Here is a 16,558-nt window from a genome sequence, read left to right as displayed (position 1 = left end):
TGTTTTCAAAATTTTTTTTACTTAATTTTCGAAAATTACTTCTCCTCTTCTCACATCCTTCTGTTTATGGACTAACACTATTCCTTAATACAAAATTCGAACTTCATCTTCTTTAATAAGTTCGAATTTTCTACCTCTGTCTTTCATTTTTCTTCCTCTGACACCTCAAGGAATCTCTATACTGTGACATAGAGGATTCCATATTTTCTTGTTCTCTTCTCTTTCATATGAGCAGGAACAAAGACAAAGGCATTCTTGTTGAAGCTGACCCTGAACCTGAGAGGACCTTGAAGCGAAAGCTAAGAGAAGCTAAGGCACAACTCTCTGTTGAGGACCTGACCGAATTCTTCAAAGAAGAAGAACCCATGACAGACGAAAATAATAACAATGCCAACAATGCAAGGAAGGTGCTGGGTGACTTTACTGCACCTACTCCCAACTTCTATGGGAGAAGCATCTCTATCCCTGCCATTGGAGCAAACAAACTTTGAGCTTAAGCCTCAATTAGTTTCTCTAATGCAACAGAATTGCAAGTTCCATGGACTTCCAATGGAAGATCCTCATCAGTTCTTAGCTGAATTCTTGCAAATCTGTGACACAGTCAAGACTAATGGGGTTGACCCTGAGGTCTATAGACTGATGCTATTCCCTTTTGCTGTAAGAGACAGAGCTAGAATATGGTTGGATTCTCAACCTAAAGAAAGCCTGGACTCTTGGGAAAAGCTAGTCAATGCCTTCTTGGCAAAGTTCTTTCCACCACAAAGATGGAGTAAGCTTAGAGTGGAAGTCCAAACCTTCAGACAGAAGGATGGAGAATCCCTCTATGAAGCTTGGGAAAGATACAAACAATTAATCAGAAGATGTCCCTCAGACATGCTTTCTGAATGGAGCATCATAGGTATTTTCTATGATGGTCTCTCAGAACTATCCAAGATGTCTTTGGATAGCTCTGCTGGAGGATCTCTTCATCTGAAGAAGACGCCTGCAGAAGCTCAAGAATTGATTGAAATGGTTGCAAATAACCAATTCATGTACACTTCTGAAAGAAATCCTGTGAACAATGGGACTAGTCAGAAGAAAGGAGTTCTTGAGATTGACACTCTGAACGCCATTTTGGCTCAGAATAAAATATTGACTCAACAAGTCAATCTGATTTCTCAAAGTCTGTCTGGAATGCAAAATGCACCAAACAGTACTAAGGAGGCTTCATCTGAGGAAGAAGCTTATGATCTTGAGAACCCTTCAATGGAAGAGGTGAATTACCTAGGAGAACCCTATGGTAACACCTATAACTCTTCATGGAGAAATCACCCAAATCTCTCATGGAAGAATCAAGAGAGACCTCAACAAGGTTTCAATAACAATAATGGTGGAAGAAACAGGTTTAGCAATAGCAAGCCTTTTCCATCATCTTCTCAGCAACAGACAGAGAGTTCTAAGCAGAATACCTCTGACTTAGCAAGCATGGTCTCTGATCTAATAAAAACCACTCAAAGTTTCATGACTGAAACAAGGTCTTCCATTAGGAATTTGGAAGCACAAGTGGGACAGCTGAGCAAGAAAATTACTGAACTCCCTCCAAGCACTCTTCCAAGCAATACAGAAGAAAATCCAAAAGGAGAGTGCAAAGCCATAACCATGGCCGAATCTAGAGAGGGAAGAGAGGAAGTGGACGCCACTGAGGAAGGCCTCAATGGGCGTGCACTAGCCTCCAAAGAGTTCCCTAATGAGGAACCATGGGAATCTGAGGCTCAAAATGAGACCATAGAGATTCCATTGGATTTACTTCTGTCTTTCATGAGCTCTGATGATTATTCTTCCTCTGAAGAGGATGAGTATGTCACTGAAGAGCAAGTTGCTAAATACCTTGGAGCAATCATGAAGCTAAATGACAAGTTATTTGGAAATGAGACTTGGGAGGATGAACCTCCTTTGCTCACCAAAGAACTGGATGGCTTGTCTAGGCAGAAATTACCTCAAAAGAGACAGGATCCTGGGAAGTTTTCCATACCTTGTACCATAGGCACCATGACCTTCAAGAAGGCTCTGTGTGACTTAGGGTCAAGTGTAAACCTCATGCCTCTCTCAGTAATGGAGAAGCTAAGGATCTTTGAGGTACAAGCTGCAAAAATCTCACTAGAGATGGCAGACAACTCAAGAAAACAAGCTCATGGACTTGTAGAGAATGTTTTGGTGAAGATTGAAGACCATTACATCCCTACTGATTTCATAGTCCTAGAGACTGGGAAGTGCATGGATGAATCCATCATCCTTGGCAGACCCTTCCTAGCCACAGCAAAGGCTGTGATTGATGTTGATAGAGGAGAGTTGATCATTCAAGTGAATGGAGAATCCTTGGTGTTTAAGGCCCAAGGACACCCCTCTATCATCATGGAGAGGAAGCATGAAGAGCTTCTCTCAAAACAGAGCCAAGCAGAGCCCCCATAGTCAAACTCTAAGTTTGGTGTTGGGAGGCCGCAACCAAACTCTAAGTTTGGTGTTGAACCCCCACATTCAAACTCTAAGTTTGGTGTTGAGAGGTTCCAACACGGTTCTGAGTATTTCTGAGGCTCCATGAGAGACCTCTGTCAAGCTAATGACATTAAAGAAGCGCTTGTTGGGAGGCAACCCAATGTTTTATAGTTTACTATTTTCTTTTGTTATTTTATCTTTTTTTTGTAGATTGATGATCATAAGAAGTCACAAAAACAATGAAAAAAGCAAAAACAGAATGAAAATCAGGAAGAAAAACAGCACACCCTGGAGGAGAAGAAGCTGGCGTTCAAACGCCAGTAATGCTAGCTGTTGGGCGTTTAACGCCCAGTCTGGCACCATTCTGGGCGTTTAACGCCAGAAAGGGGCACCAGACTGGCGTTAAACGCCAGTAAAGGGCAACAACCTGGCGTTAAACGCCAGGAATGGGCACCAGCCCGGCGTTTAACGCCAGAAATAGCTCAAAACGTGATTTTGAGCAACATTTGGTGCAGGGATGACTTTTCCTTGACACCACAGGATCTGTGGACCCCACAGGACCCCACCATCACTCTCTCTCTTCTTCCCCCATTCATCAATCACCTCAACATCTCCTCCTCTTCACCACTCACATCCATCCTTCATCAAACACCACTTCTCCCCCTCTTTTGGCCGAACCACAAAGCCATCTCCCTCTCCTCCATTTTTTTCTTCTTCTACTCTTTTCTTTCTTCTTTTGCTCGAGGACGAGCAAACCTTTTAAGTTTGGTGTGGTAAAAGCATTGCTTTTTGTTTTTCCATAACCATTTATGGCATCCAAAGCCGGTTCAACTGAGAAGGCATGACCTCAAGCCCATCACTAAGAAGAAGATGGAGCAAACAAGAGACCCCTCTCATCAAGAGATCCCTGAGATACCTCAAGGGATGCACTTTCCTCCACAAGACTATTGGGAGCAACTGAACACCTCCCTAGAAGAATTAAAGTTCCAACATGGGACAACTAAGGGTGGAGCACCAAGAACACTCCATCACCCTCCATGAAATTAGAGAAGATCAAAGAATCATGAGAGAGGAGCAACAAAGACAAGGAAGAGACATTGAGGAGCTCAAGCACTCCATAGGATCTTCAAGAAGAAGAAAGAACCGCCATCACTAAGGTGGACCCGTTCTTTAATCTCCTTGTTCTTTATTCTTCTGTTTTTCGAATTTTAGTGCTTTATGTTTATCCATGTTTGTGTCTTATGATCATTAGTGTCTTAGTGTCTATGCCTTAAAGTTATGAATGTCCTATGAATCCATCACCTTTCTTAAATGAAAACTGTTTTTATCACAAAAGAACAAGAAGTACAGGATTTCAAATTCATCTTTAAAACTAGCTTAATTAGTTTGATGTGGTGACAATACTTTTTGTTTTCTGAATGTATGCTTGAACAGTGCATATGTCTTTTGAATTTGTTGTTCATGAATGTTAAAATTGTTGGCTCTTGAAAGAATGATGAAAAATGAGACATGTTATTGAGGATCTGAAAAATCATAAAAATGATTCTTGAAGCAAGAAAAAGCAGTGAATACAAAAAAAAAAAAGAAGGAAGCAAACGAAAAAAAAAAAACCGAAAAAAAAGAGAAGAAAAGAAAGAAAAAGAAAGAAATAGAGTTGTGATCCAAGGCAATAAGAGTGTGCTTAAGAACCCTGGACACCTCTAATTGGGGACTTTAGCAAAGCTGAGTCACAATCTGAAAAAGGTTCACCCAATTATGTGTCTGTGGCATGTATGTATCCGGTGGTAATACTGGAAGACAGAGTGCTTTGGGCCACAGCCAAGACTCAATAAGTAGCTGTGTTCAAGAATCATCATACTTAACTAGGAGAATCAATAACACTATCTGGATTCTGAGTTCCTAAAGAAGCCAATCATTCTGAATTTCAAAGGATAAAGTGAGATGCCAAAACTGTTCGGAGGCAAAAAGCTACTAGTCCCGCTCATCTAATTTGGAGCTTAGTTTCATTGATAATTTGGAGTCTATAGTATATTATCTTCTTTTTATCTTATTTGATTTTCAGTTGCTTGGGGACAAGCAACAATTTAAGTTTGGTGTTGTGATGAGCGGATAATTTGTACGCTTTTTGGCATTGTTTTTAGTATGTTTTTAGTAGTTTTAGTTGAGTTCTTAGTATATTTTTATTAGTTTTTAGTTAAAATTCACTTTTCTGGACTTTACTATGAGTTTGTGTGTTTTTCTGTGATTTCAGGTATTTTCTGGCTGAAATTGAGGGACCTGAGCAAAAATCTGATTCAGAGACTGAAAAGGACTGCAGATGCTGTTGGATTCTGACCTCCCTGCACTCGAAGTGGATTTTCTGGAGCTACAGAAGCCCAATTGGTGCGCTCTCAACGGCGTTGGAAAGTAGACATCCTGGGCTTTCCAGCAATATATAATAGTCCATACTTTGCCCAAGATTTGATGGCCCAAACCGGCGTTCAAAGTCACCTACAGAAATTCCAGCGTTAAACGCCGGAACTGGCATAAAACTTGGAGTTAAACGCCCAAACTGGCATGAAAGCTGGCGTTTAACTCCAGAAAACGTCTCTACACGAAAATGCTTCATTGCTCAGCCCAAGCACACACCAAGTGGGCCCGGAAGTGGATTTTTATGTCATTTACTCATCTTTGTACACCCTAGGCTACTAGTTTTCTATAAGTAGGACCTTTTACTATTGTATTAGACATCTTGGTCCTTCTGGTTCCCTCTCTGGGGCAGAAACCAATGATCACTTTTGTTCTTATGTATTTTCAACGGTGGAGTTTCTACACACCATAGATTAAGGTGTGGAGCTCTGCTGTACCTCGAGTATTAATGCAATTACTATTGTTCTTCCATTCAATTCCGCTTGTTCTTTTACCAAGATATCACTTGTTCTTCAACATGATGAAGGTGATGATTGACGCCCATCACCATTCTCACCCATGAACAAGGTGACTGACAACCATTCTTGTTCTACAAGCATCTGAGACTTAGTGAATATCTCTTGGATTCCTGATTGCATGATGCATGGTTGATCGCCTGACAACCGAGTGCTCGCCTGACAAACGAGCCAGCCATTCCGTGAGATCAGAGTCTTCGTGGTATAGGCAAGAACTGATGGCAGCATTCAAGAGAATCCGGAAGGTCTAACCTTGTCTGTGGTATTCTGAGTAGGGTTCAATGATTGAATGACTGTGACGTGCTTCAAACCTGTAACCTACTGGGCGTTAGTGACAGATGCAAAAGAGTGATTCTATTCCGGTAGGGGAGGGAACCAAACCGGTGATTGGCAGTACTGTGACAGAGTGCGTGCATTAGCTTTCACTGCGCGGATGGGAGGTAGCTGCTGACAACAGTGAGACCCTACATGAGCTTGCCATGGAAGGGAGTAAGGAGGATTGGATGAAGACAGTAAGAAAGCAGAGAGACGGAAGGGAAGGCATCTTCATACGCTTGTCTGAAGCTCTTACACCAATGATATACATAAGTATCTCTATCTTTATCTTTTATGTTATTTTCGTTAATCACCATACCCATTTGAGTCTGCCTGACTGAGATTTACAAGATGACCATAGCTTGCTTCATACCACCAATCTCCGTGGGATCGACCCTTACTCACGTAAGGTATTACTTGGACGACCCAGTGCACTTGCTGGTTAGTTGTGCGAAGTTGTAGTGATCACAATTTCGTGCACCAGCTGGCCATTCGGCCATGCCTGAACCTCTTTCACTTATGTATTTTCAACGGTGGAGTTTCTGCACACCATAGATTAAGGGTGTGGAGCTCTGCTGTACCTCAAAGATTAATGAAGTTCTATTTTCTTTTATTCAAATCTCTCTTATTCTTATTCCAAGATATTCATTCGCACCCAAGAACATGATGAAGGTGATGAGTAAATAACCCTCATTATCATTCTCACTTATGAACGCGCGTGATTGACAACCACTTCCGTTCTACATGCAACAGAGCTTGAATGTGTATCTCTTAGATTCCCCAACAGAATCTTCGTGGTATAAGCTAGATAGATGGCGGCATTTATGAGGATCCGGAAAGTCCAACCTTGTCTGTGGTGTTCCGAGTAGGATCCTGGGAATCTGGAAAGTCTCACCTTGTCTGTGGTATTCCGAGTAGGATTCCGGTAATGAATGACTGTGACGTGCTTCAAACTTGTAACCTGCTGGGCGTTAGTGACAGACGCAAAAGAATCAATGGATTCTATTCCAGTAGGAGCGGGAACCAACCGGTGATTAGCCGTACTGTGACAGAGTGCGTGAGCATTAGTTTTCACTGCGAGGATGGGATGTAGCCATCAACCATGGGTGATGCCTCCAGATGATTAGCTGTGCGAGTGACAGCCGCATAGGATATCTTCCCGAGAGGATGAAAGTAGCCACAGCTGATGGTGAACCCCTATACACAGCTTGCCATGGAAAGGAGTAAGAAGGATTGAGTAGGAGCAGTAGGAGAGCAGGCGTCCTTGAGTCATGCAGCATCTCCATTCGCTTATCTGAAGTTCCACCCATGAATCTGCATAAGTCTTCTATCCTTTTTATTATTTGTTTTCTTATTTTTATTTTCGAAACCCATAAATCAGTATTTAATCTGCCTGACTGAGATTTACAAGGTGACCATAGCTTGCTTCATACCAACAATCTCTGTGGATTCGACCCTTACTCACGTAAGGTTTATTACTTGGACGACCCAGTACACTTGCTGGTTAGTTGAACGGAGTTGTGACTTCAAGAAAATAAACAGTGCCCTAAGAGTATACAAAAGAACATGTGATCACAATTTCGTCCACCAAGTTTTTGGCGCCGTTGCCGGGGATTGTTCGAGTATGGACAACTGACGGTTCATCTTGTTGCTCAGATTAGGTAATTTTCTTTTCAAAAATCTTTTTCAAAAATTTTCTTTTATTTTTCGTTTTTCCTCACATTATTTTCGAAAAAAATTCAATAAAAATACAAAAAATTAGAAAATCATAAAAACTAAAAATATTTTGTGTTTCTTGTTTGAGTCTTGTGTTAATTTTTAAGTTTGGTGTCTATTGCATGCTTTAAAATTTTTCTTGCATTTTTTTCGAAAATCCATGCATTCATAGTGTTCTTCATGATCTTCAAGTTGTTCTTGATAAGTCCTCTTGTTCGATCTTGATATTTTCTTGTTTTGTGTCTTTTCTTGTTTTTCATGTGCATTTTTGCATTCATATTTTTCATGCATTAAAGATTTCTAAGTTTGGTGTCTTGCATGTTTTCTTTGCATCAAAAATTTTTCAAAATTATGTTCTTGATGTTCATCATGATCTTCAAAGTGTTCTTGGTGTTCATCTTGACATTCATAGCATTCTTGCATGCATTCATGGTTTTGATCTAAAAATTTCATGCATTGAGTATTTTTTGTGTTTTTCTCTCTCATAATTAAAAATTCAAAAATCAAAAAAATATCTTTTCCTTATTTCCCTCCAAATTTTTGAAATTTTGGGTTGACTTGGTCAAAAATTTTCAAAATTAGTTGTTTCTTACAAGTCAAGTCAAAATTTCAATTTAAAAAAAAAATCTTATCTTTTCAAAATCTTTTTCAAAAATCATATCTTTTTCATTTTTTTCTATTTTCCGAAAATTTCAAAAATCTTTTTCAAATTATTTTCAAAATCTTTTTCTTATCTTTATATGTAATTTTCGAAAATTCACTAATAATTAATGTGATTGGTTCAAAAATTTGAAGTTTGTTACTTTCTTGTTAAGAAAGGTTCAATCTTTAAGTTCTAGAATCTTATCTTGTAGTTTCTTGTTAGTGAAGTAAGTAATTTCAAAATTTTTAAATTAAATCTTTTTATCTTTTATTTGATCTTTTTCAAAAATCTTATCTTTTTCAAAATTTGATTTCAAAATATCTTATCTAAACTTCTTATCTTCTTATCTTTTTCAAATTTTGATTTCAAATCTTTTTCAATCAACTAACTAACTTCTTGTTTGTTTCTTATCTTTTTTCAAAACCACCTAACTACTTCTCCCTCTTCTATTTTCGAAAATATCTCTCTCTTTTTCAAAAATTCTTTTTAATTAATTAAATGTTCCATGTTTAAATTTTAATTTATTTCTAATTTTCAAAAATCACTAACACTTTTTCAAAAATTATTTTCGAAATTCCCTTCTTCTCTTCTTCTTCTATTTAATTATTTAATTACTAACACTTCTCTTCACCTCTCTTCATCTAAAAATCCGAACCTCCATCTTCTTTCTTATACCCCTTCTTTTTCTACTAACATAAAGGAATCCCTATACTGTGACATAGAGGATTCCTCTTTCTTTTCTTGTTTTCTTCTCTTTCATATGAGCAGGAACAGGGATAAAGGCACTCTTGTTGAAATTGATCCAGAACCTGAAAGGACTCTGAAGAGAAAATTAAGAGAAGCTAAATTACAACAATCCAGAAGAACCCTTCTTGAAATTTTCGAACAAGAGAAAGAGATGGCAGACGGAAATAATAATAATAATGCAAGGAGAATGCTTGGTGACTTCACAAAGCCAACGTCCAAGTTTGATGGAAGAAGCATCTCCATTCCTGCCATTGGAGCCAATAACTTTGAGCTTAAGCCTCAACTAGTTGCTTTAATGCAACAAAACTGCAAGTTCTATGGACTTCCATCTGAAGATCCTTATCAGTTTTTAACTGAGTTCTTGCAGATCTGTGAGACTGTAAAGACGAATGGAGTTGATCCTGAAGTCTACAGACTCATGCTTTTCCCTTTTGCTGTAAGAGACAGAGCTAGAGTATGGTTGGATTCACAACCCAAGGACAGCCTGGACTCATGGGATAAGCTGGTTACTGCCTTCTTGGATAAATTCTTTCCTCCTCAAAAGCTGAGCAAGCTGAGAGTGGATGTTCAAACCTTCAAACAAAAAGATGGTGAATCCCTCTATGAAGCTTGGAAAAGATACAAGCAGCTGACCAAAAGATGTCCATCTGACATGTTTTCAGAATGGACCATATTAGATATATTCTATTATGGTCTCTCTGAATTTTCGAAAATGTCATTGGACCATTCTGCAGGTGGATCTATTCACCTGAAGAAAACGCCTGGAGAGGCTCAAGAACTCATTGACATGGTTGCAAATAACCAGTTCATGTACACTTCTGAGAGGAATTCCGTGAACAATGGGGTACCTCAAAAGAAAGGAGTTCTTGAAATTGATGCTCTGAATGCCATATTGGCTCAGAACAAAGTGTTGACTCAACAGGTCAACATGATCTCTCAAAATCTGAATGGATTGCAACATGCATCCAACAGTACTAGAGAGGCAGCTTCTGAAGAAGCTTATGATCCTGAGAACCCTGCCCTGGCAGAGGTTAATTACATGGGTGAACCTTATGGAAACACCTATAACTCATCATGGAGAAATCATCCAAATTTCTCCTGGAGGGATCAACAAAAACCTCAACAAGGTTTTAACAATGGTGGACGCAATAGGCTGAACAATAGCAAGCCATATCCATCATCTTCTCAGCAACAGACAGAGAATTCTGAATAAAACAATTCTAATTTAGCTAATATAGTCTCTGATCTGTCAAAGGCCACTTTCAGTTTCATGAATGAAACAAGATCCTCCATTAGAAATTTGGAGGCACAAGTGGGCCAGCTGAGTAAGAAAGTCATTGAAACTCCTCCCAGTATTCTCCCAAGCAATACAGAAGAGAATCCAAAAGGAGAGTGCAAGGCCATTGACATAGTCAATATGGCCGAATGCACAAGGGAGGAGGAGGACGAAAATCCTAGTGAGGAAGACCTCCTGGGACGTCCCTCAAGCAAGAAGGAGTCTCCTATTAAGGATCCTGAGGAATCTGAGGCTCATCTAGAGACCATAGAGATTCCTTTAAATCTCCTTCTGCCATTCATGAGCTCTGAAGAATATTCATCCTCTGAAGAGAATGAAGATGTGACTGGAGAGCAAGTTGCTCAATACTTAGGAGCTATCATGAAGCTGAATGCCAAGCTGTTTGGTAATGAGACTTGGGAAAGTGAACCTCCCTTGCTCATTAGTGAACTAGATACTTGGATTCAGAGAACTCTACCTCAAAAGAAACAAGATCCTGGCAAGTTTCTAATACCTTGTACCATAGGCACCATGAGTTTTGAAAAAGCTCTATGTGACCTAGGGTCAGGGATAAATCTTATGCCACTCTCTGTAATGGAGAAGCTGGGGATCATTGAGGTACAACCTGCCTTGTTCTCATTACAATTGGCAGATAAGTCCATAAGACAAGCTTATGGAATAGTAGAGGACGTGCTAGTAAAGGTTGAAGGCCTTTACATCCCTACTGATTTCATAATCCTAGACACTAGGAAAGAAGATGATGAATGCATCATCCTAGGAAGACCTTTCCTAGCCACAGCAGAAGCTGTGATAGATGTCAACAGAGGTGAGTTAGTCCTTCAATTGAATGGGGACTACCTTGTGTTTCAGGCACATGGCCATCCCTCTGTGACAAAAGAGAGTACGCATGAAGAGCTTCTCTCAGTTCAGAGTCAAGAAGAGCCCACACAGTCAAACTCTAAGTTTGGTGTTGTGAGGCCACAACCAAACTCTAAGTTTGGTGTTCATACCCCATATCCAAACTCTAAGTTTGGTGTTGGGACCACACTTAAATTGACCTGATCACCATGTGGCTTCATGAGAGCCACTGTCAAGCTATTGACATTAAAGAAGCGCTTGTTGGGAGGCAACCCAATTTTATTTATCTAATTTTATTTTATTTTGTTTCTTTGTTATTTTTATGTTTAATTAGGTACATGATCATGAGGAGTCACGAAAAAAATCAAAAAATTAAAAACAGAGTCAAAAACAGAAGAAAAAATTTTTTCACCCTGGAGGTAGTGCAGACTGGCGTTCAACGCCAGTAAGATGCATCTGTCTGGCGTTCAACGCTAGAACAGAGCACCATTCTGGCGTTGAACGCCCAAAACAAGCAACAATCTGGCGTTAAACGCCAGGATGGTGCACAGAGAGGACAAACTAGCGCTGAACGCCAGGAACAAGCATGAAATTGGCGTTCAACGCCAGGAACATGTATTACATGGGCGTTGAACGCCCAGAACATGCACCAATAGGCGTTTGAACGCCAGAATGATGCATGAAGGCATGTTACATGCCTATATGGTGAAGGAATGGTATTTGTTTTCACCTCAGGATCTGTGGACCCCACAGGATCCTCACCTCAGGATCTGTGGACCCCACAGGATCCCCACCTACCACATTCCTTTTAATCCTAATCACACTCTCTTAATCCAAATCTCATTCTCCATGTCACACTTCCCAACACCCTTCACCAATCACCTCAATTCCTCTTCCCCATTACCCCATTCACCATTCACATCAACCTCCTCTTCCCCATAAACCCCACCTACCCTCATAAAATTCAAATTCAATTTCCCACCCATTCCCACCCAAATGGCCGAAACCCACCCTCCCCTCTCCCTATAAATACCCTTCCATTCTTCTTCATTTTCACACAACACCAATCCCTTCTTCTCCCATATAGCCGAACCTACTTCTTTCCCTCTCTACCATATTCTCTTTTTCTTCTTCTACTTTTCTTTTCTTTCTTGCTCGAGGACGAGCAAACTTTAAGTTTGGTGTGGTAAAAGCATAAGCTTTTTTTTTGTTTTTCCATTACCAATGGCACCTAAGGCCGGAATTCCCTCAAAGAAAGGGAAAGGGAAAGCAAAAGCTTCCACCTCCGAGTCATGGGAGATGGAAAGATTCATCTCCAAGAGCCATCAAGACCACTTCTATGATGTTGTGGCAAAGAAGAAGGTGATCCCTGAGGTCCCTTTCAAGCTCAAGAAGAATGAGTTTCCGGAAATCCGACATGAGATCCAAAGAAGAGGGTGGGAAGTCATAACCAACCCCATGCAACAAGTCGGAATATTGATGGTTCAAGAGTTCTATGCCAATGCATGGATCACTAGGAACCATGACCAAGGTATGAACCCAAGCCCAAAGAATTATCTCACAATGGTTAGGGGGAAATACTTGGATTTCAGTCCGGAAAATGTGAGGTTGGCGTTTCACTTACCCATGATGCAAGGTGATGAACGCCCCTACACAAGAAGGGTCAACTTTAATCAAAGGTTGGACCAAGTCCTTAGGGACATTTGTGTGGAAGGCGCCCAATGGAGAATAGACTCCAAAGGCAAGCCAGTCCAACTAAGAAGACTGGACCTCAAGCCTGTAGCTAGAGGATGGTTGGAATTTATCCAAAGATCCATCATCCCTACAAGCAACCGATCTGAAGTTACTGTGGATCGGGCCATCATGATCCATAGCATCATGATTGGAGAGGAAGTGGAAGTTCATGAAGTCATCTCCAATGAACTCTACAAAATAGCTGACAAGCCTTCACACATGGCACGGCTAGCCTTCCCTCACCTTATTTGCCATCTATGTTACTCAGCTGGAGTTATCATAGATGGAGATGTCTCCATTGAAGAAGACAAGCCCATCACCAAGAAAAGGATGGAGCAATCAAGAGAAGTTCCTCACGGCCCTCAAGGAGAACATGAGGAAGTTCATCATCAACAAATGCCTCAAGGAATGCATTTTCCTCCCAACAACTATTGGGAGCAACTCAACACCTCCTTAGAAGATTTGAGCCATAATGTGGAACAATTAAGGGTGGATCATCATGAGCACTCCATCATTCTCCAAGAAATAAGAGAAGATCAAAGAGCAATGAGGGAGGAGCAACAAAGGCAAGGAAGGGACATAGAAGAGTTGAAGAACATCATTGGTCCTTCAAGAAGAAGACGCCACTAAAGGTGGATTCATTCCTTGTTCTTTATTTCTGTCTGTTTTCGGTTTTTAATTATTGTGTTTATCTATGTTTTTGTGTCTTTATTTCATGATCATTAGTATGTAACCATGCCTTAAAGCTATGAATAAAATCCATTACTCCTTCACCTTTCTTAAAAGAAAAATGTTTTAATTCAAAAGAACAAGAAGTACATAGTTTTCGAAATTATTATTGAATTTAGTTTAATTATATTGATGTGGTGACAATGCTTTTTGTTTTCTGAATGAATGATTGAACAGTGCATATGTCTTTTGATCTTGTTGTTTATGAGTGTTAAAATTGTTGGTTCTTGAAAGAATGATGAACAAAGAGAAATGTTATTGATGATCTGAAACACATCATGAAATTGATTCTTGAAGCAAGAAAAAGCAGTGAAAAAAAAAAGGGGCGAAAATTTTAAAGCAAGGATCCAAGGCTTTGAGCATTAATGGATAGGAGGGCCCAAGGAAATAAAATCCAGGCCTAAGCGGCTAAATCAAGCTGTCCCTAACCATGTGCTTGTGTCATGAAGGTCCAAGTGAAAAGCTTGAGACTGAATGGTTAAAGTCGTGATCCAAAGCAAAAGAGTGTGCTTAAGAGCTCTGGACACCACTAACTGGGGACTTTAGCAAAGCTAAGTCACAATCTGAAAAGGTTCACCCAGTTATGTGTCTGTGGCATTTATGTATCCGGTGGTAATCCTAAGAGGCTATTGATCACATTTAAGGGGGCTGGCCATTCGGCCATGCTTGAACCTCTTTCACTTATGTATTTTCAACGGTGGAGTTTCTGCACACCATAGATTAAGGGTGTGGAGCTCTGCTGTACCGCAAAGATTAATGAAGTTCTATTTTCTTTTATTCAAATCTCTCTTATTCTTATTCCAAGATATTCATTCGCACCCAAGAACATGATGAAGGTGATGAGTAAATAACCCTCATTATCATTCTCACTTATGAACGCGCGTGATTGACAACCACTTCCGTTCTACATGCAACAGAGCTTGAATGTGTATCTCTTAGATTCCCCAACAGAATCTTCGTGGTATAAGCTAGATAGATGGCGGCATTTATGAGGATCCGGAAAGTCCAACCTTGTCTGTGGTGTTCCGAGTAGGATCCTGGGAATCCGGAAAGTCTCACCTTGTCTGTGGTATTCCGAGTAGGATTCCGGTAATGAATGACTGTGACGTGCTTCAAACTTGTAACCTGCTGGGCGTTAGTGACAGACGCAAAAGAATCAATGGATTCTATTCCAGTAGGAGCGGGAACCAACCGGTGATTAGCCGTACTGTGACAGAGTGCGTGAGCATTAGTTTTCACTGCGAGGATGGGATGTAGCCATCAACCATGGGTGATGCCTCCAGATGATTAGCTGTGCGAGTGACAGCCGCATAGGATATTTTCCCGAGAGGATGAAAGTAGCCACAGCTGATGGTGAACCCCTATACACAGCTTGCCATGGAAAGGAGTAAGAAGGATTGAGTAGGAGCAGTAGGAGAGCAGGCGTCCTTGAGCCATGCAGCATCTCCATTCGCTTATCTGAAGTTCCACCCATGAATCTGCATAAGTCTTCTATCCTTTTTATTATTTGTTTTCTTATTTTTATTTTCGAAACCCATAAATCAATATTTAATCTGCCTGACTGAGATTTACAAGGTGACCATAGCTTGCTTCATACCAACAATCTCTGTGGATTCGACCCTTACTCACGTAAGGTTTATTACTTGGACGACCCAGTACACTTGCTGGTTAGTTGAACGGAGTTGTGACTTCAAGAAAATAAACAGTGCCCTAAGAGTATACAAAAGAACATGTGATCACAATTTCGTCCACCAAGCGGCTAAATCAAGCTGTCCCTAACCATGTGCTTGTGTCATGAAGGTCCAAGTGAAAAGCTTGAGACTGAGTGGTTAAAGTCATGGTCCAAAGCAAAAAGAGTGTGCTTAAGAACTTTGGACACCTCTAACTGGGGACTTTAGCAAAGCTGAGTCACAATTTGAAAAGGTTCACCCAGTTATGTGTCTGTAGCATTTATGTATTCGGTGGTAATACTGGAAAACAAAGTGCTTAGGGCCACGGCCAAGACTCATAAAGAAGCTGTGTTTATGAATCAACATACTGAACTAGGAGAATCAATAAACACCATCTAAAATTCTGAGTTCCTATAGATGCCAATCATTCTGAATTTCAAAGGATAAAGTGAGATGCCAAAACTGTTCAGAAGCAAAAAGCTACTAGCTCCGCTCATCTAATTGGGACTAAGTTTCATTGATATTGTGAGATTTATTGTATATTTTCTTCTTTTTATCCTATTTTGTTTTCAGTTGCTTGGGGACAAGCAACAATTTAAGTTTGGTATTGTGATGAGCGGATAATTTATATGCTTTTTGGCATTGTTTTTACATAGTTTTTAGTATGATTTAGTTAGTTTTTAGTATATTTTTATTAATTTTTAAGCAAAATTCACATTTCTGGACTTTACTACGAGTTTGTGTGTTTTTATGTAATTTTAGGTATTTTCTGGCTGAAATTGAGGGACCTGAGCAAAAATCTGATTCAGAGGCTGAAAAAGGACTGCTGATGCTGTTAGATTCTGACCTCCCTGCACTCAAAATGGATTTGTTGGAGCTACAGAAGTCCAAATGGCGCGCTCTTGATTGAGTTGGAAAGTAGACATCCAGGGCTTTCCAGCAATATATAATAATTCATACTTTTCCCGAGTTTAGATGACGTAAACTGGCATTCAACGCCAGCTTTCTGCCCTATTCTGGCGTTAAACACCAGAAACAAGTTGCAAGCTAGAGTCAAACGCCAGAAACAAGTTACAAACTGGCGTTTAACTCCAAAGAAGGCCTCTACATGTGAAAGCTTCAATGAGAAGGCCTCTACATGTGAAAGCTTCAATGCTCAGCCCAAGCACACACCAAGTGGGCCCGGAAGTGGATTTCTGCATCATTTACTTATTTCTGTAACCCTAGTAACTAGTTTAGTATAAATAGAAATTTTTACTATTGTATTAGATATCTTTGGATGCGGGGATCTTTGATTAGTTTTATGCTATCTTAGACTTTTATGGGGGCTGGCCATTCGGCCATGCTTGGACCTCCATCACTTAAGTATTTTTAACGGTGGAGTTTCTACACACCATAGATTAAGGTGTGGAGTTCTGCGGTTCCTCGAGTATTAATACAAAGTACTATTGTTCTTCTATTCAATTCATGCTTA

The 16,558-nt window shown here is 40.1% G+C and overlaps 1 non-coding gene across 1 annotated transcript; it reads right to left on the bottom strand.

Moving 5' to 3' along the window:
• Positions 1 to 771: 771 nt before the first annotated feature.
• Positions 772 to 879, bottom strand: LOC130953099 (small nucleolar RNA R71). The gene has a single exon (XR_009075272.1). It is a non-coding gene; the product is annotated as a small nucleolar RNA R71 (small nucleolar RNA).
• Positions 880 to 16,558: the final 15,679 nt, after the last annotated feature.

Source organism: Arachis stenosperma, chromosome 9, assembly GCF_014773155.1.
Source record: "Arachis stenosperma cultivar V10309 chromosome 9, arast.V10309.gnm1.PFL2, whole genome shotgun sequence".
NCBI lineage: Eukaryota > Viridiplantae > Streptophyta > Magnoliopsida > Fabales > Fabaceae > Arachis > Arachis stenosperma.
This window is presented reverse-complemented; position numbering and strand designations above follow the sequence as displayed.